Raw genomic sequence first — 22799 nt, 5'->3', positions numbered from 1 at the left:
ATATCATGATAGTTGTGTGAAATGTGTGAAATATGTGTGAAATTTGTGTAAAATTTGTGTGACGAAGTACACACAAATTCACATTACAGTCACAGTCAGTTGGTGTATACACGGTGTCGTAACTGATGTGATTGAACTGTGACGTGTTATGTGTGAATTGATTTTTATGTCGTCAAATACAACAGCTGGTTTCTTCTCAACGATATTGTTGGATTTTTAAACGCTTGCTTAATGACAACATATAAACTGGAAGCAGTTTCAAAAATTTCACACTATTTTCACACATTTCACACAACTAATCAAATTCACATCACAGTCACAGTCAGTTGTTGTATACACTGTGACATGATTAAACTATTACATACCGTTTGTGAATCGACCTTTATGTTGTTAAATACAACAACCGATTTCTTCTCAACGATATTTTTTAATTGTTTGGACGCCTGACTGATGACAACGTATGTGTTTGTATATCAAGTACTGTTTATAACAATCAACAACAACTGGCCAATGAAAATTTTATAGAATATTGTGTTTTAAATAAAAAATGTTATGCAATATTGGTTAATAAAGAGTTAGAAAACAGACTGTAACCAAATGACTGACAGGTTGACTGAGAAACTATGGATGCAATTGAGACTGACCTATGACTGGATTGTAACAGAACTTTTACTGGACTGATATGCATGAATAGACTTTTTATAGTACAAATAGTATACAATTTCTCTCAATGGGTCAACATAAAAATATTAACTGCTTTTACTTAGAAAGTACGCAAACATTTATGCGATAACATACATTTTCTAATATTATCCAAACAAGGCAATATAAATTTTAAACCTTATATTTAACAATCATATTAATAATGACTTTTCATTTCATCAATATAAAAGTCTTTACCACCAGTGTTGGATAGCTTTTTCATAATAGACAAGGAAAGGTCTATGAATAATGGCAAATACGGATTTATGTTTGATAAATTTTATAATGACCAAGATCATGAGTATTAATGCAATCTTCATAATGTTGGTTGTAAGGCAGTTTCCTCCAAAACAGAGGGTGATAAGGGTAAATAAGTAAAAGACTAAAGTTTCTAACATTTTTATTTTTCAGTGTTCTATATCCTATCACACAGGTTTGTCTATTTACAATTATTGATCCTTGGTCCAAAGTCTGTGCCTCCAGGCTCGTATTCAGGGTTTGGCAGAGGTTAGATCAGTTCTAGCATACGTCCTTATAGCTTGGTAGTCTATGATATTCATGGCTCAACACACTCATGCAGGCACAGCACATCATAATAGTGGTGTGAAATGAGTGAAAATAGAGTGAAATTTATGTGATGAAATACACACAAATTCACATCACAGTCACAGTCAGAACTCGTAAAAATACTATAGTGTAAAATTTGTATGACAAAGTATGCATAAATTCACATCACAGTCAATAGTCCAAACTTTATGTATTGTCATCTTATGGTCTTAAGAGCCCTTTTCGGGACACCAGGTCATAGTTAGCAAAACCGAGACGTTTGACAATCCTTTAATAGATAAACTGGAAGCAAGTTTTAATACGTTTCACCCAGCATATTTATATCGCACTTTGATGATTTATTCACTAATCTAAGTGTGTTAAATATTAAATGATCTCAAAGAATTTTACCATAGAGTAAGCACACATAGTGAAATCTACCATAAAATAAGATAAATACATTTAGAACCATTATTACATTCATGTTACCGGGCATGAACTCACCAACTCATATTAAAATGAGGTTCATATTTTAACAGTAGGATAGGAAAACTGGTAACTACAATGTCCAGTAATTGGTTCTGGTTATTTGTAACTATTGTTTCTATATTGGATGAATCACTGCAATATACTAGTTCAACCTGACTGACCCCTCTCTATGAATTGCCTGATGACCATGTTACCTCTGATGATCACTCTTGCATACTTGATATTTCTACCATAGAACTTTCACATTCTAATTCGTCATTAGGTCTCTATGGAAATGCCCACCTCTATATTTACACCCTCAGGTATATAGCACAATATCAGCTTCCTTTGTTATTGAATCCTGTAATTTAGCATGGTCTCATTGCTTTTACATATATGAAATACAGAAATTATGTTCATACAATAATATAGATCTATAGTTTCCAGTTAATAATGTAAATGTTGTATCTCTATGTTTCAAATGTTATGCAATTAATAATTTAATCATCTGTTAGTTCAAAAATGTGATTCAAATCAATGTAAATAAACTAGTGACAAAATAAGGCTCATTTTCAACTTACATTTATTTAACCATTTATTTCAATATATACACTTACAATACATAACAGTAAAATAAACAACAAAATGGCTTATTTTATAATTTATATGTTTTTGAAAATGAGTAAAGAACAACAGAGCTTGTAAGTTACAATACCAATGAGGGATGACAGTGCATTATGTTGTATTGGTTTTCCAGGTTATTGTTTAACAAGAAACTCCTTCTCATATCGATTGCTCAACAAATAAAATCTTTATCCACCACTATCATGGTCTTCGTTTTATCACTTTAACTAAATCGATATGTCTCGATGTAAATGGCATCCCCACTATGATTAATTCCTGTAAACACAATGCATATCTATAAACTTACCCAAAACAATCCCAATAATTATAGCAACTTTCATTGCTCACTAAAATACAATTGTTTGTAGCTACCCTTCACAATTACTTTCTCTTCTTTGCATAAAGTAGTTTTCATCTTTATTTTGTATTTTCATCAAAGAGTACATTCACTAAAAGAGTCTTATGTATACAAACAATTTATATACAATATTCCAAGTAAAGGTTGTTCCAGCCTGGAAGTATACAACATGGTCGTCAGGGCCTTTAGAGTTTGCATTTTCATCTATTTTTTTATTACAGTCTGAGGCTCTGGCTGGATATCTCATCATGATTGTAGAAAGTCAATGCTCCCTACTTCTACTTTGACCACCAAATAGACCCCCGACATGACATAATAATGCAATGACATAATAATTTGTTATTATCGTTGCTAAGTTAAACTACCAACTACGATTAGCAAGATGTGGGATTGTGTGTTGTGCCAAACACATATTAATCAGCACAAAGTACAATAACACATAATAGTTCAATGGATCTATGCTGATATTGGTGATAGGGGTTGAGCTCATCACAACCCAAACTTCCGATTAAAGAGGCATCGCATCCGACATTAATTTTAAGTCCTAAACTGAAGATTACAATTTGCTTATGTTCAGAGGCAAAGTGGATACCATCTAGCATCTTAGGAATGAGCTGGTCACAACTAAAAAGAAAACCCAGTCTTTGCACCACACATAAACTGTACACAATTCACCACTTGGGACAAGAAGCAAGCCTGCAATGATACTGTGGAGCAGGACTGAGTTTAAATAATGATTCCAAGTTCTCACGTAAGGTAAAATATAATTTCGGCACGAAATATTTGCCTGATTCCTCGGTAATACATGTTTCAAGACGCTAAAATAGTTGAGTAAAAAACATATTTTTTCAATTTTTCACAAATATTTAATCCAAACTAGAAAAAATCCAATATTTTACCAGAGGTCCCAACACTATGTGTTTCTTGCCATTTAAGGTGATTCCAGCAACACATTATATTTATAAATATTTCAAACCAACTGGTACAAATCTCACATGATACAGACATTAATATGGATTGAAAATATTTTTGGAGTTGGACATTTATATAGAAATGTATAAATAAGCACGATTTTTTAAAAAGTGGCTTAAAATCTCCCCATGTTATTCTCATAGGTAAAACACCAAAAACACCTCTTTATCCTATTCTATCTATTTGCTTGAGATACAGTAAATAAACATATTTAGGCACACTACATTGATTTCAACTTTTGATATAAAACAATAATACAGGGTAAAAATTTAAAAATCTAAAACTTATATGAATACCATTTGGTAAATAAATTAAATGGTTCCATTTGTATGACAATGTATTATAACATAATATCAGTGTTGGTAATGGTTACAAACTCCATGCATTACTGGTGTGACTTTATCGTTTTAAAATGCTTATTTCTCAAAAACTGCTTGAGATACGACAAATGGTTAAATTTAGGTACACTATGTTAGTTCCAACTTTTAAACAACAAAAAACAATAATACAACATAAAAATCAAATACTATTTTAACATTATTTTAAATGAGTACAAATAAATCAAACAGTTATCATGAAAATGTTATAAGTCTATACTTAATTCCATTATTTTAAAAGTCCATTATTAAATATTCTAAATTTGTGATTTAATCACCAGACATCCCTATAACTCAAAAGAATTATATTATTTTATATGAGTACAAATAAATCAAACCATTTTCATTTGTATGCCAATGCATTGTAATATAATAATAGCATTAGTAAATAAAGGTCTGATTTATTGTTTAAAAATACTTATATCTAAAAAAAAGGCTTGATATACAACAAAACAGCTAAAATTCCAGCAACCAAAATAGCCTTCAACATAATAATACAGCATAAAAAGTTAAACAATTTAAAACCATTTACCAGTTTCTTTTGTATGTAAATGTGCTATAATATAATTTCAACAATAGCAATAGTTTCAAACTCTAGGTATTACCAGCACGGCACTGTCGGGGGCATGACGATGTTCAAAGTGATGCGCCTTCTATCACTTACATGTTTGTCTAGCTTCTAAAAAAAATATTTATAGCATAAAATTTATATATTAAAATTCTACATAAACTACTGTTTAATACAATATAAATATAATTTAATTTATGCCACTGTATAATTATTAATTAAGGAAAATATAAAAAGGTTACTCAAAGCAAACATGAAAAAGTAAGTAAGCGAGGATTTTTTTTATTTTTCGGTCAGAGAAAAACTTTCAGTGGAAGAAGTATAGATGATTAGATGTTCCTCAATTTTTGTTTCTAACATTTTTTCATAAGACTTTTAGTTTGTCATCGCTGGGGATCAGAAGTAACCTATGGGTCGGGAGCACGTCCGAGTTCACGTGCCGAGAGCTGGGTTTTAAAAAAAGTGGTCAAAAAAAGCTCTTCATTTCCAGGCTTGTTTTTTCAATATTAATAACATTTTTTAACCAAAAAATGCCCCCATATAGCCTCTAAAACACCAAAAATAGGGTAAAACCATCATATTTTACCTATTTTGGGTGTTTTTTCACCAAAAAAATTCAAAAGTCCTAGGTCCAAAAACGCCGAAAGTGGGGTCATATTCTGGTATTATATCTACTGAGTAGAGTGTTTAGTTCATTCTTGGGTATTCAAATCGATGAGAAAACCATATAGAGTGTTCCAGTATTTAGGTGGTAAAACGGATGGGGAGCGAGCTGGTCTAATGATAGAGCTCATGACTTCGGTCCTCGAGGTCCCGGGTTAATTAGGTTCAAAATAGAGTGTTCTAAGGCAAAAGAAAATTAGGTTCGGTGGTCTGGTACCCGATTTGAGTTGTACTTTCATCTGATAACGAGAAAATGGCAACCTTTTCAAAGGTTGTTTCCGTTTTGAAGTTCTCTTGGCATGGCAACACGCAATGTTACAAATCTCAAGAATTGTACCTCAAGTTAATGTATTATATATTACACCACGTTATATAAACTTCACATATCCGACTAACAAGTCGGCAAGGGTGTGATTTGTATTTCCTTTGAAATTTCCAATTCTTCAACAAATAAAAAACTGCAGTTAATTAAGTCATATAAGGAATTTGATGATGATCTTAAAATTCTTAAAATTCTTTTTAGGTTCGTGTTTACCTGCAATTAATCTTTTCTTAGAATCAAATTTATGATTTGCTAAAAACTACGGTTCTTTTATATTGCGTTTTAACTAACGCGTATAAACTATTTTAGACTAATGAAATATTTAGAATATCTAAAATAGTATTTAAGGTCTAATTATAACAATAAAACGTTGTTAAAAATATACATACAACGTTTCTAAATATTTCGGATCTGCTAAATCCAGTTAAATATACCCCAGAAGCATTCGCGTTGACAAAAATTTTCGGAGGAAAATAACATTTAAGGGAGTCACCTGGTGGAAAAAAATTAAAATACCGTAAGGTTACATAGGATTAATTTACTTTTAAGATAAATGGTAGTGTACTCTTGCTGTATAGATTAAATACTCTTATATCTAACTTGGGAAAATTAAAAACTTAATCTTTCTAGAACATGGCTTGCTTATGTGTTAAATATTGATACAACAACAAATACAATATTATTTTTGGCTAAACGTATGTTTATGAGAAAAACGCAGAATAATATAAGTTAAGAGAAAGATTTCTCTGTTAAGGAACTTGACGGTTCCGAGTTTGTTATTTAAATTAGACCTCTACTTGGTCCACTTCAGTGTGCAGCCAAACAGTACGAGATACCTATGTAGAGCGTACAAGCCAACTGGCCGTATTCTCTATTAATTTGGTTTTGACAAAATTAGGGCACATTTTTTAAAGATCCAGTTTATTTTTTCAACTTATTGTAATACGATAAATTTGCATTTCTATTCGTTAGAAACGGATTGAATAAAAACTGCATAGACTTATCCGAGGAATTTATTGCAAGATGTTTTTTAATTTCATAATAATAAAATGTCAAAAAGTATTCCCTATAATAGTGTTATTTTATTTACCTAACCCGACATGTTAAACTTCCCTATCCCAAGCGTGATGTACAGTATACAACTTCTTTACTTCTCGAGTGAAGTAAAGTATCAAAAAACTCACTCGGTGATGTAATGAAAACCATTTAAATAACATTGAGTGCTCAACTCAAAAAATATACCTCTATGGAGCCAACGACGTTCAACGCTAGAAATCAGCTGTGCGCTTGAGCTTGAGTTTATTGTTATGCTTTAAAGAATTTTTCTAACATAGCCTTTGTTTGTAAAAGAACTGTTAGAAGATGAGTGAAATGGATATAATGAAAAATATTGTACGTAACCTCCTGTATATTGTCGGGTCAGGTAAAATATTGTCCGTTACGCGTTACGCAAGAGCGAGTTTACATCACTTAGGTAAATTCACCTGCGTGATGTAAAAACGCTCTTACTACACTTGTAAGGTAAATAGCTATTACATAATTTAAGTGATTATGCTGAGACTAAATATTTGCTGTTTCGTGTTTTGTAATATATATCCGTAATATATGTTTACTTTTCGTACCTTAGGTGAAATTAAGTTTTACGAACACAGGTATTAGTTGTGATTAAAAGTGTGATAATATGTAATGAATACAGAGAGTAAATTAAATATAATTGTAGGTATAATGTAAATCTCTGCTAAAATACATACAATAGTATTTAATTTTGTATTACAAGTCATGCTACGAACTATTATAGTTTATCATAGTAGACTACATTTAAGTTCTTCAAAGTTTACTCATTCTAAAATGATTCAAGACATTCATAAATTTTATTCCTAAGAGACGGCAGTAATCTGATTAAAATATGAATAATTCATCCAAAACGAGAAATCATACTCCCATTCTAAATCTCTGTATAAATCAAACCTCAACGTTTTTAAATTACCTTGCTTTAAACTGTGGACCTAATATGAATGTTACAGATATGGGGAACCACAATGTGCAGGTAGATGCCATTAAGTGCAGGTATGAGCTATAGAGTGCATATAGGGGGAATAGAGTCCATGTAGGGGCTACAGCGTCCATGTAGTAGGGTGTATGTAGGGTCTATAGGGTCCAGTTAGGGTTTATATGGTCCAGTTAGGGTCTATATGGTCCAGTTAGGGTCTATATGGTCCAGGTATGGGCTATAGAGTCCAGGTAGGGGCTATAGAGTCCATGTAGGGAATATAGAGTCCATGTAGGGGCTACAGCGTCCGTGTAGGGAATATAGAGTCCATGTAGGGAATATAGAGTCCATGTAGGGAATATAGAGTCCATGTAGGGGCTATAGAGTCCATGTAGGGGCTATAGAGTCCATGTAGGGAATATAGAGTCCATGTAGGGAATATAGAGTCCATGTAGGGGCTATAGAGTCCGTGTAGGGGCTATAGAGTCCATGTAGGGAATATAGAGTCCATGTAGGGAATATAGAGTCCATGTAGGGGCTATAGAGTCCGTGTAGGGGCTATAGAGTCCATGTAGGGGCTATAGAGTCCATGTAGGGAATATAGAGTCCATGTAGGGGCTATAGAGTCCATGTAGGGGCTATAGAGTCCGTGTAGGGGCTATAGAGTCCATGTAGGGGCTATAGAGTCCATGTAGGGAATATAGAGTCCATGTAGGGAATATAGAGTCCATGTAGGGGCTATAAGGTCCGTGTAGGGGCTATAGAGTCCGTGTAGGGGCTATAGAGTCCGTGTAGGGGCTATAGAGTCCATGTAGGGGCTATAGAGTCCGTGTAGGGGCTATAGAGTCCTTGTAGGGGCTATAGAGTCCGTGTATGGGGCTATAGAGTCCGTGTAGGGGCTATAGAGTCCGTGTAGGGGCTATAGAGTCCGTGTAGGGGCTATAGAGTCCGTGTAGGGGCTATAGAGTCCGTGTAGGGGCTATAGAGTCCGTGTAGGGGCTATAGAGTCCATGTAGGGGCTATAGAGTCCATGTAGGGGCTATAGAGTCCGTGTAGGGGCTATAGAGTCCGTGTAGGGGCTATAGAGTCCATGTAGGGGCTATAGAGTCCGTGTAGGGGCTATAGAGTCCGTGTAGGGGCTATAGAGTCCGTCTAGGGGCTATAGAGTCCATGTAGGGGCTATAGAGTCCATGTAGGGAATATAGAGTCCATGTAGGGGCTATAGAGTCCATGTAGGGGCTATAGAGTCCATGTAGGGGCTATAGAGTCCATGTAGGGGCTATAGAGTCCATGTAGGGAATATAGAGTCCATGTAGGGAATATAGAGTCCATGTAGGGGCTATAGAGTCCGTGTAGGGGCTATAGAGTCCGTGTAGGGGCTATAGAGTCCGTGTAGGGGCTATATGGTCCATGTAGTAAAGTGCAACCCCTATGTAATTATAAATATTAGAATCACACAATGTAAAAATGCTACACAATGTAAAAATGCTACACAATGTAAAAATTGTAAAGAGCAATAAATAAATAAATCTATAGGGTCCAGTTAGGGTCTATATGGTCCAGTTAGCGGCTATAGGGTCCAGGTAGGGGCTATAGAGTGTATGTAGGGACTAAGAAATGCAGGTAGGCCCACCTCTATTACCAACAAACACAAACTACATTTAGAAAGTTGCTTTACCCTCAAGGTTATCAAAAAGTAAATCCAAATCAAAATTGAATATAGTTTTCATTTGATTAAATTTAGATTTTAAATTTCGGCTCTGTAAGGTAAATTACTGCATTTTATGTTTTTCAAAGTTAAACTAATTGGTAGAGGGCAATATTATTAATAAAGCTTATTACAGCTTGATGACACTTACTCAAATAACATGTTTTCATAGATAATTCAATTTAAATATTTCAAATTTGGCTTACGATTTAAGTATGATAAAAAAGCGTTTTAATATTCTTATCGTAACTTTCACTAACAACAATCTTTTACTGTAGTATTGTGTAGTTACGGTAAATGACCTCTGAAAATTATATATATTTACGTATTTTATCTTCAAACTCTGTTGTTGTAATTTATTTTTATAGTGAACTAGCTGTACCCGCGGGCTTTGCCCCGCTTAACTTCATAAGTATTCGCATGGCTCAATCACGTCCTGGTTGAAGTTCGTTCGCTACGCTCACTCACCTTCAGGTTGGAAATCGTTCGCTGCGCTCACTTGTTTTCAGGTTAGCTCGTTCGCTACGCTTACTCGCCTCCAGGTTGATGTTCGTTCGCTACGCTCACTCACCTTTTGGTTGCAAATTAGCTGTTGTCATAAATTTAAAAAAGTCATCCCTTTTATTGTTTATAATACAGTACTTTGATAAAGGTTTTTATGTTTTAATATTTAACATTGGAGAATTTAAACGTTGTTAAGTGCACAGGTTTGCTGCGATTGGGGTTTAATACATTTGGACTTATTCAAAAATAAAACAGTTTTCTGTGCTGCAATCTGTAGAAACACTGTGGCACTATTTCAAATCATGACTGATGCTATTATAATACAGAATGTTGTGATTATTCAAACCTACACACAGTTGGTGAAAGTAAACATCTGCTTTTAAATTATATTTATTTGTAAACATTGTAGATCAAAAAGTCTGACATTGGCCCACTTAAAACCCTCTGGGGCAGAGCCCTTTTGACGGATCTGCACCAAACTTCACTCGAACCATCCTTGAAAGATGCTTAATAATGCCTGAAAGTTGCATTACAATCTGTCGAGCGGTTTCGGAGTCCATAACGTATATACACACACACATACATACATACATACATAGTTCCTCTTTTACAGATATAGATTCGTCTAGTTAAATTAGTTAATTTTTCACCTGTAACTTAGCATGTCTGTAGAGAATATTACTTGTGTTATACTTTGTAGTTTGTGAAATAAATCAAATTTGACGTTGGATAAATAATCATTGCTTTAAAAAATCCAGTGAGCTTCTTCTTCTCCTAACTTGACTAATGAAAGCAGCTGTTGTGCCGTTGATTACTTTACAATAGACTCTCAGTTTTGCAGGATATTGTTTGAGGCCTAAGACGGATGACGTCATCGGCTATAACAATATTGATGACGTCCTCAAAAACTTAGATTAATTAATTAGTAATATATTAGCTTGGTTTTAGTTTGGTAATTTGATAGTTTGAATACTTAGTAGTATTCAAACTATCAAATTAATTAATTGATTCATTTAATTTATTATGAATTAAATTACTTATTATTAGTTAATAATAATTTAATTTAATTTGTTTATTATAACGAAATATGCATTCATTTGCTAATCAAATAATTAAGCTGTAGCCTATCACTTTAATAGTACGTTACTTCTAACTACTACATTACTCAAAGTTGCGTTATTGAATCACTAAAATAATACGTACTTATCAGAAAAAAATGTTCCAAAAGGTTGTTTCACATATATAATCTTAAACTGGAAACACATAAATAAAAAATATCCCTGATTATTGTGCGACTTGAATAAAAAAACCCTAAAAACATTTTCCAATATAACAAAATATATGTGAACTGATATTAAACTATGTTTTACAATTACTCTCTTTGACAAATGATATTTTTTATGTCATATTAAATATCTTATTAAGGATTAACAACTATCTTCATACTATCAGGTAGTATCTTTAATTAATAAAATTTTAAAATTGTATTACACAGATTTTATATGTAGACAGTAAATTGTAATGTACTTTCAAAGCACCGCAAGCGATATTTTCATAAAAAAAGGTTTTAATGAATTATTCTTCGTTATTTTTTTTAAGAGAAATTCTAATTGAGCAGTTGTTCCTACCTAAAAACTTTTAAAAAACTGCCTACAATAGTAAAAAATATATAAAAAGAACTAAGGTTTGCGATTAGAATTTTAATTATACGATTAAAGTTATATACACGATATCTTCAATTACAAAATCTACAAACAATACAAAAATAACTTGTAAATAAATAACGAAAACAAATATTTAAACAGAGCGTTCAATTTACTTAAAAATTTGAAGCACTGTTTTAAAGACTTTATACTATGTAAATTCAAAATACCACATTTTGGTAACAAAGTTGCGAAGATATTTTCGGATATTCAACATTAAAAACTGTGTAGATTGATATTATTTGTTCATGGTTTTTATATTTATTAATAATAAAGAATAAGAAATAAAATTTTAGATCGTAAGTCGCAATATATTTTATGTGTGTCTAAAACATTGGTTTAAGCCTAACACGAGTGTTAATAACTCAATTATTCTTTATATTTTAAGGTAATACACATTTTTAGTAGTATTCAGTCCCTTTTGTCTTTGTTGGCTACAGAGCGTTCATCACTCAGCAGGACAATGTTATCTTTTAATCTACTACAGCAGGTGGAAGGCCCTTCATAATTTGACCAAGACTCTCGTGCTTCCAGGAAGTAGTTATCAAACAAAGGAAATAACAGGGGGAACTGTATGTATTTTGAAATTACTTAAACTAAACGCATAACTTTTTGTTAAATAAATAATCCGTTTATTAAAAATCGATTTAAAGAATAAAAGCAAAATTAAAGTTTTACTTTACAAAACCAAACATATATATTTTATATTTAAACGAGCAAAAAAAGTGGGATCTTACTGTGAGCCATGGTTTTGGTTGCAAATCCATTATTGTCATTTCGATGATAAAATGTCATCAGGTCTTGTCGTAGGAAGAAGTCACATTATATAGTGTCATATTTCTATACTAAATACACGTATCACTGTTTATCCTATTGATAAAAACTATTTTAATATTCATCAGAATTGCTATTTAAATAAACTATCTGTTGCACACGGGATTCATCCCATTTGACTTTATAAGTATTAATAAAATGTTTGATTGGTTAAGTTAAGCTGAAATAAACAAAACAGAAAACAAACAAATAATCACACCTGATTTTAATAAGGTATTTATTTTAAAATCTATTTATAATGGAGTGCTTTTATTAAATTCCAGCCAGTGTGGTTATTTTTCATAACATTTCTGATTATTTATTCATCAATAACTGGAAGCAATTTCTGGATATTAGTTTGCTGGAGATGTTAACTATCTGCTTAAGAATCCTGGGATGCATCTTGGATAGTTTCAAACAGCTGCTGAAGAGTTAATTATCGTCCAAAAATATTCTTTCAAACACAAAAGTGATTATAATTTAAATATCTAGGACACTGTGAAGTTAGAATTTTTTTTGTAGTTTTGAAATGTTTCCCAATGGATTCCATGAAAGCAAACTGCCATCTTGGATTTGCCTCCATAAGAGCAATTTTAATTTTGTTAATTTCAAATAGCCGTTGAAGAGTTATGTACCATCTCAAAATATGTTTCCAAATACCAAAGTAATTGTAATTGATATGTCTGGTGCACTGTGTGATTATAAATTTACTTTGTAGTTATAGCGAATTTCCCTATAGGGAAGTAGCTATTACCGTAGGTCTCATGGTAAGACCTAAGCCCGGGACCGATTTACTTTTTCATTTTGATGTCACCAGAGGCCAAAAACACCATTCGTTCAAATTTATGTATATATATATATATATATATATATATATATATAAATGTCCATCCGCACGATAACTTGAGTAAATTTTGTCCGATTTTGATAAAATTTGGTTTGAAGGTGTAAGGCCGAATAAACTTGAATGAGTTCGCGAACCAGCATGATCGGACTATGGGAACGAGGGTTTATGGGGGGTTTTATGGGGTAAAAATAGGGTTTTCCCATTTTTGACCCTAAAAACACAAAATTTCACAATTTCTTTTAAAACCATAGTAGTGGTGAACTACCGGTATGACCCCACTTTAGGCACGTTTTTCCCATGTTATTCTTATGGGGATCATTTTTTAGCCACCAAATCCAAAAATCCTGATCTTCGCCTGTACACCCCAATATAAATGTTCAATACCATTGTATAACTTCATTATTATTTCAAATCCACATGCATTCACAAGTATATTCTCAAAATCATCAACTTGACAGTGCGAGGTTTGCACGTGCTCCCAGCTCACGGCGCGCTCCCTTGGACATCCTTAGTGGAAATCCATGAATTCTGACTACTTGGGAACCCAAGCCATTTGACATACAATAAATCACCCTTCCTCCTAATTGCCTTTTCTATTAAATACATGTCTTTATATTTGGTCTTTAACAACTCCTCTGTATAGAAGCCTCCCCTGATTATATTGCCATTTTCATCTTTCAAGATATAAGTCACAGGCTTTGTATTCTTAACTTCTGCTATTGTAAATAGCTCACCTGTCCAATTTGGGGTATAACCTTTACTAAAAACATGTTTATACTTGGAAATTCTCATGCTATCACCCACCTTATATCTTGGCTTCTTAACTTGCACTACTTTAGAAGTCAACCTCTCATGCACATATTTACTATTCTTAATATTCACTTGGTTAGGCTTCATTCCTATAGATCTATGCACCTTATTATTATATTTTCGAATTAACTTTGGAAGTAAATCCAACCATTTATAACTCCCCTGAGCACTAAATTCCCTATATAACCAATTCTTTAAAGTTCTCTGAAACCTCTCCACAATTGCAGCCTTAGTTGTAGAAAATGTGTGATAGTGATTAATATTTAAGTTTTTCATTAGTTTGCTAAAATATTGATTAAAAAATTATTTTCCATTGTCAGATTGAATGTTTTTAACCCCCTTTGGTAGAATGGTTTTAATGGCTTCTGTAACCACCAACCCTGTCTTATTCTTTAGCGGAGCAGCATAAGCTTTTTTAGAAAATGTATCTATTAAAGTTAAAATATATTTATTGCCAGAATTTTCTCTAGCATAGTTTTGCATATCAATTAAATCTATTTGTAAGGTTTCGTTTATACCTAATACTTTAAAAGATCTTCTAATGAAATTCTTTCTTGCAGGCTTATGAAGTTCGTATGCAATTTCATTCATTTTTTATAACATCACTCTTTCCTTGTACTGTAAATATATTACCATTAGCCCCAATCAATAGATTATCTTCCATTCTTTTAAATACATAGTTTTCTGGTATATAAGGTCTATTATCTATATACTTAAATCCACTCAAAGATGTAGGGTCGGCAACTAATAAATCAGGATTGTATTCCATCAAATTAAATTTTCTTCCTGCATATACAAATTTTGATCCATCATAATACATAGCTTGTGACATTAAACAAATATCATCTAAATATTCCCCCTTTGGCAGATTCCTTATAAATTGTTTTTTGGCATCCCAACATTTTTCTTTTTTATCAAAAGTTATAGTCTGTTCTTTTGTAACACAGTCAGTGTCATCAACGGCGGGTTTTACACGTACTAACCTTTTATTATTAAAATCCCAATAGCCTGCTTCCATTTTTGGAACTTGTGAAACATTCACAGCATCTTTACTATCTGTACCTTCCATCAAATTGCTAAGTTTCTGTTTCTTAGCATTCCAAACACCATTCTCAGATTCTAAAAATTCATAATTATTATCGTCTTGTACAAATTTACCATCTTCTTTTCGTATTAAAGTCTGTTGTAAAGTGGGCACATCATTTAAACTTTCACCCTTTTCCACATTAGTAATTTTCCGTTTCTTAGCATTCCAAACACCATTTTCTGATTCTAAAAATTCATAATTATTATTGTCTTGTACAAATGTACCACCGTCTTTACGTATTAAAGTCTGTTGTAAAGTGGGCACATCATCTAAACTTTCACCCTTTTTCACATTAGTAATTTTCTGTTTTTTAGCATTCCAATTTTTATTCTTAGATTCTAAAAACTCATATTTAGTTTTACCTTGTAAAAAGACATCACCTTTTCTAGTTAATGTCTGTCCCAAAGTTGATACATCATCTACAATCTCCCCATCTTTAACATTACCAATTTTACGGTTTAAACAATTCCAACTATCGTCTTTTAAATTTAAAGTAGGTTCATGACTAGCCCTGGGTTCTGCAGGCTTATTATATGGATTATATAAACGATAAAATTTATCTATAAACATATTTTTATTTAATAAATAATACCACTTTCTCTCAATTCCTCAATAATGGAATCTATTTCATTATCCACTCCTGAGTTACCGGCTTGGCGACTTAGCCAAAGAAGTCTTAACCTATCTACAAGCTCATTAGGATCATCCCAATAAATATAGTCTATTTTATTACCAGTCACTTGTCTCAAACCTTCACCAACAGATTTAAATCGAGGTTTAATTATATTAAGATATTTAGTATGTCTATTACTTGAAATTGGTGCACCATCTTTGTAACTCTTTAAATGCCCATTTGTAGCTTCCAAAATTTCTTTATAATTTTGCAAATCAGCCGGAGTATAATCCTCAGGTTCTTTTAAAGTTAACAACTGCCACAAGCCTTTTGTCCCCTTGTAAGTTTTATTTGCAACTGTAACATCATCATTGGCAATATCAACTTCCTTATTTCCAATAAAAAATTTATTTGCTTCTCGTCTAATACCATATGTAGTGTCTGTCATACTACTTTTACTGAGGTAATTTCCTAAATAGTCTGATGCTAAAAGACCAAAATCTAATTTCTGTGGGGTGGATTGTTGTAATCTTGGTATCATTGATATTCTAGATGGAGTCATTGGGAGTATCTCCATTCGAGGCCTCTCTGTTTTGGTGATTTTTTTAAATTCTTGTAATGGCTCTATTAAAGGTTGGAATGTTTGGAACCTCTCTTCAGCCTCTAGAAACTTGCCACGTTTTAAAGCTCTATATTTCTCTCGTATTTGATTTGCAGAGTCAACCAATTCTTGTTGAATGTTTTTCATCTTTTATTTAAATTTTATTTATCTCATTTGACAAAGGATTGTACTCAAACACTTTATCATGTATTATCAAACAATATGCAGATGTATTTGCTGGTACATTTTCTGCAGTTTCAATCTCTAATTTAATATCAACAATTCCTTCCTTCACTGTTTCATTCTGTCTAGAACAATCTATTACAATTAGTGGATATTTCTTCATAAACTCAACCCTACTAATCATAGGATCTGGGATAGTATTGTAGTAAGTCTCTCTAAACCTCATAAACATCTCATAAGCTTTAGAGACATCTCCATTTTCAAAATCGAGATTTAAATCACTATAAGGATAATATTCAGAGTTTAGAAATACTTTGAGATTTTTTAACTTACAGTGATCAAATTCATCAGTTCTTTTTCGTGCACTATTATCCCTAGCTGTTTGAAAACCAAATATAATATACCTAGGCTTCTCCAAACTTGAAGATGTCTTTACTGGCCATGTATGTCTTGTAGTATTGGGATATGATGGAAGTTCATGCAACTCTAAACTTCTAAATGCAATTTGCAAATTTTTATTTTGCAATAACATCTTTTGTAATTGTAACTTCTCCCCATCTGATGGTGTCACATGTGGCATCACCCATTGAATTGAGTTAAGTGTAATTTTGGGAATCATATCAGCAGTGCCACTGGCTGGAGCACTAGCAGTTGTTAATATACAATTCAAATCATTTTTGGATCTTTTCAACACCAATTCTTGTTTGACATTTACTAATACCTTATTAAAATCCTCAAATACACCCATTAACAGCTCTAATGGCAAACATGTACTAAACTTACCACCTTTATGGAACTCTTTTAAATTTGTGTCAGAATCAAATGCCACATTTGACAATTTAGTAGTTTTATTGTAAGAGCTCAATATTTTCATAAGACTAGAAATTCCTGGGTTTCTTACAATGTCTATTTCTTTACCTGCAACTTCGTATCTAATTTCATCAAATAAGAACGCAAATGCATTATTTATAAAATGACCTTTATCATGATTTTCAATTTCTCCCTTAATATACAGATAACTCCTACATGGAAGAGTTAGCAAATCTTGATTATTAATACATATTCGAATTTCATCAGAATTATTTATTGCCAAAGTGTTGTGGGGAACATAGGAGTGATTTGTAATTTTAACCACACTATCGTCGAATTGGGATTTCCCTGTAACATCTAGAAAATCTTCCATTTTTATTAATAGAAAATTTTAACTTTAGTCCTATTGACTTAAGGAACCTAGCATTTTGTACACTTATAGATAGCTGCCCACTCTTATAAATTCTCATATCTTTTTTATATGACAAGTAATTGTAGTTTCTTCTCCGTTAAAGTCAATTGCCTTGTCGTGCTGATCGGCAAATGTAATACTGACAACATCTAAACTTCTCTTATTTACAGGAAAATATATAATATTTCTTGGAACTTCAATAATTTTGTAGCCGGGAGGAGCTTCTGGATAAAAGCTATGTATGGTGTGTGATTTGTTGCCATTTAAATAGGACCCATTTGCAATATTACATTTTACTCTAATCACATTTACATTATTAATGTTTATTTTATTTGTAGATTCAAACTGAACACCAGGAGTAGAAACACCTTTAAATCCCAATAAAACAGACCCTAAACATGGTTTTGTAAAATCAAACACGTGGCTAGAAAGTAGTGTAGCTTTCATAGTTTTATTATTAGCTGTAAGGAAAAAGTCTGGGATTTGCTTTTGAATTTCCTTTGCAAGCTCAACCACCTCATATGTTCCTTCAGGAATTTCTATTGTAACTGGAGCATTGTGGTCATAATAGAAAACATCATCACCTTCTCTAATGGTTAATTTGTTGCCCTTAAGTTGATTTAATTTTGGAATAAGCCCTTTAAATAAAAGTTTGGATTTAGTATTAATTAATGCTTCTCCATTTTTATCTATTATAACTTTAAGTTTACCATTTAATAACTGGTTTAAATCATCGACAGAGATCTCTCCTTTTGGTAATGTCATTTTCTCTACTTTGTAATATGTTAAAGTATTTAGAGGTTTTTTAACATTAAATATAGAATTATAACTTTGAAAATCTACTAATCCAATTACATAATCATCATTTAATTCTATGGGAGGAAAGAACACTGACTTTAGCTCTGACTCTGTACCCGAAAACGTTATAGTAAATGAATCCATTTTTATAAACAAAAATTTACAAATAGAACTATTTAAATCTTGTATTTGATCAGTTGTATAGAATATTTTATGTCCCTCAAAATATTTAATTACTTCTTTTGGAGGTTGGATTCCAAATGGGTCAAAATAAATTACAATATCTTTATTTTTACGATATGCTGTCCAATGTGTGCCAGATGAACTATCTAAATTAACTATTCCGCACTCTTTTACTCTTGGTGTTAGATTTTTTAGCTCGCTTTTTAGGTACACTCCCCTGAAGTGAGGCACGTCTTTTGCGGCCTCTAACAGCTGGTAGTTGTCCATCTTTTTTATTAAATTTTAATCCCATTCCCATTTTTGCTTTAGCCTTCATCAAATTTGTCACTGCATAAGCAGCGGCTTTTTCAGCAAGACTTGCGTCCTTGGCCGTTACTCTAGTCCAAGCTAAGTCTGCTAATCTCATATCTGCTTTGTTCCGAGCAGCAGTATCAGGATTATTCATGTAGAATATGTCATGCTCTTTACAATAAGAGTCTAGTTTATTTTTTGGAGGTACATTTTTAGCTAAATTCTCACGTACATTCGTCCCAGGTCCACAGTATTGATATGATGGTATGTGAAGTGGAAATGGAAGGTTATTTATAAGAGTATTCAATAACCCTCGACCCCTGTAAGGCTTTAGGAATAAACCTTTGCCCTTTTTACATGTTTTCTTATTATCATTTTTTACCATTTTTATTATATAAAAAATGTCTTTTATTCAACAAAAACATAAATTTAAAATATCACATACTAAGGAGTATATACCAAAGAAGTTGGGTCTATTTCCTACCAATATTCGATGTGTTATTTGTGGTCCAAGTGGAAGTGGGAAGACGGTTGTAATTTACAATTTAATTGTAAGAAAGGAAGGATTAAAATTTACAAACTTATATTTAATATCTAAATCTTTAGAACAAGAAAAATATAAAAAAATAATTGAAATATTTAGTTTGTGTGATGAAGTGAAATTACACACGTTTACTGACTGTGAAATCACACCAAATGATGTAAAATCACAGTCAGTTGTTGTATTTGATGACATAAATAGTCAAAATATTACACAATTTTTCTCAATGGGTCGACATAAAAATATTAACTGTTTTTACTTGTGTCAATCTTACAGCAAAGTACACAAACATTTACGTGATAATGTAAATTTCCTAATATTATTCAAACAAGATGATTTAAATTTAAAACATGTATATAACAATCATGTTGGTAATGACTTTTCATTTAACCAATTTAGAAATCTCTGCCACCAATGTTGGGATAAAACTAAATATGGCTTTTTTGTAATAGACAAAGAAAGGTCAAAGAATAATGGCAAATATAGATTTATGTTTGATCAATTTTATAATGACCAAGAGCAAGGGTGTTGATGCCATCTTCTAGAATAAACCTCTTGTCATCGTCAAAGGATAGTACTTTCTTGTTCATGGTCAAGGTTTGAAGATGATGATTTGTAGATTTAATTCTTGTCACATTCTCATAGTAATCTTGCCCAGTTGCAAGACAGTTTAAATAATGTTGATGTCTAAGGAGATGTTTAACTGTAGCACTATCAGCTCCTTTAGCTTTTTTGACCTCTAAAGCTTGCTTGTCTTCTTCATATAACCATTTTAGAGGAATGTAAGAGTATAACTTTGGTCTTAAACCACAATATTCATACATAATATGACCATCTAATTCGTCTTTAAACTTTCCAGTGACTTTTTTATTTTTATCAGAGTATAAGAAATGGTCTTTACTATATCCAGAGGTATCAAAATAGTGTAAGTCACATTCTATTTCCTTGTAAAAGTCCTCTGTAACTATAGCATACATTAAAGAATCTGTATCTGTCATTAGAAATCTTTTATTCTTAAATTTTGACATATAATTATAGTGGAAATCATACATTATTACTTTACTAATATCCAAAATGGTCATTCCCAAATATATTGGTTTATTAAACTTTACAACTAATTTATTTAAATGTATAGCATGTAAATTGTTATCAAACTTTTTGCTACAGTCAAACCTTGGATTAGTGACATATTTTGTTAATAGTGACTCATCCTTGAGATGTATGTCACGAAACTTTCGTTGATTCATAATTGTTCGACCAAAGAGACTATTATTTAATAATTTGTAAAAGTCTTTTTCAAAATCATTTTTAGCCCATTTTCGTTTTTCAATATTAAAATTAATATAGGGCGCAAGCCATTTTGATTGTCTAAATTTTAAAATTCTGTGGTATTTTGTAACAATCAAACCCAATTCCTCATATTTTTGTAATGCTTTGTAATGTAAAATATATTTAGTTTTGTCATTTAAATTAGGTATTAATTTGCCATTTATTTTCTCTGGTGCTAATGGATAGTCATTATGTAAATCATGTAAGCTTTTATCATATTTTAAATCAACTTCTAAAATGTATCCAAACTCATCATTTTGATTATTTTTGTATATTTTGTAGTCTATCTCATTAGTCCAACGAAATCCATCCACAGGTAGTGGCTCACACATAGCTGTGGAGTATAGCGAGTTACAATCTAAATATATTAAATACACACTCTCTTGATTGGGGTCATAGTGTTCGCCCATATATCTATTATTGGCTTTAGCGTAACGTGTAGAAATCATACTGACTCCTCCTCTAATCGCACTTTCTATGAACAAATGCATGTCAATATCTTGAAATAGTTGTAATTTTATACCAGTCATTCTAAGACAGGCCTCCCACGTAAGTCCAGGAAGTGAATACATATGTACGGGGTCAAGTTTGTAATCTTTTAAACACAGGTCTCTAAATGTCTCAAAGACATCAGCCAGTAGCAATACGTCTGTTTTAAGATATAAATCATGATATTCTTGTAAATTATTTATATTAAAATGTGTCCAGACATTTTTAGCATGTTCATATTCATTGGGAGAGATATGTTCTTTAGTTAGAGTACTGTAAAATGCTTCTATAGGAGGGAGATACTCTGCAAACTTATCTGGTCCCGTCATATATTCATAGGGAAATACACCTTTGCGTTGTAGTAGTGGATTTTGTATGAATCTAAATGTGTTTAAATTGGAAGCCAATTTATATAATGGAAGGGACAGAAAGTTATAGGAATCTAAAAATACTAAATCATCAACTGAGAATGATATATATTTTTCCATATCTTTGGCTATGCAATTTAATTTACAATTATTAAATTTTCCTAAGTGTTGCATTATTAAATGACCATCGTAATTTTTTAAGTTATGGAAGAATACTGGGATTTTCTTTGTTACTTTATAGTTTAAATTACAATCATTGTGGGCAGCTCCACGGTATTGCCCAGAGGAATGGCAATGATCTCTCACCCTATCAAAATATAGGGGTTTTTCACAAATGTAACAATGTGTTGAGTTTTGGAAAGATGCCTCTTGCTCTGGAGTTATTACAAGGGGAATATATATCGACATTTGACTTTTAATGAAGTCATAAGTCTCAAACAACCTTTTGAAAAACACATCCATAACATTTGCACCACTATACAACTCTTCAGATATTATCTTAGAATCTCTTACTACAACAAATGCAAATCCAGATGGAGTATGGTTGTTAGAGTTTATAAAGCATTAAAAATCTGCATAAATCACAAATGGGGCTTTAAGTTGATATTTATAATTTTTAAATTGTAATGTATCTTGTTTAGACATTTCCACTCGTTGGGCATCAAAGTTTTTACAATATGTTGCATGACGTTCCAATATATCATTAGTGTAAAAATGTTGTAAACAAAATTTGCAAAAATGCTTCTTATGGTCATCTTTTGTAGAGTGGAACATTAACATATTAAAATCACGAATTAAACAGTAATGTGATTTACGACCTTCTTGTAATAATAATAAATCTATGTGAGTATTTCTATTTAGTTTGGTTGTTCTTAATGGATATATACATTTCTGGTCTTCAACTCCAAATACATTAACACTTATATTATTCTGTCTTTCGAATTTATCTATATCAGATATTTTTACGGGATATTTTATATTTGTCATATTTAACTGACTTACGTAGGGTACATAGTTAGAGACCCTTTCAGCATGATCATTAGCATTCCTTGGATATAAAGCTGCTAAAATTGACCAAAGAAAGCATTTATTATCCAAATTTTTTATATTTAAAACTGC

At 32.0% G+C, this 22799-nt stretch overlaps 1 protein-coding gene across 1 annotated transcript in view; it reads right to left on the bottom strand.

Annotated features, from left to right (window-relative positions):
* The window catches only part of LOC128995527 (uncharacterized), a 144818-nt gene that overhangs the window by 99376 nt on the left and 22643 nt on the right, over positions 1–22799 (bottom strand). The window lies entirely within an intron of this gene.

This window comes from Macrosteles quadrilineatus, unplaced genomic scaffold (genome assembly GCF_028750875.1).
Source record: "Macrosteles quadrilineatus isolate MER2022 unplaced genomic scaffold, UCM_ALF_1.0 Scaffold_5__1_contigs__length_97177068, whole genome shotgun sequence".
NCBI lineage: Eukaryota > Metazoa > Arthropoda > Insecta > Hemiptera > Cicadellidae > Macrosteles > Macrosteles quadrilineatus.
This window is presented reverse-complemented; position numbering and strand designations above follow the sequence as displayed.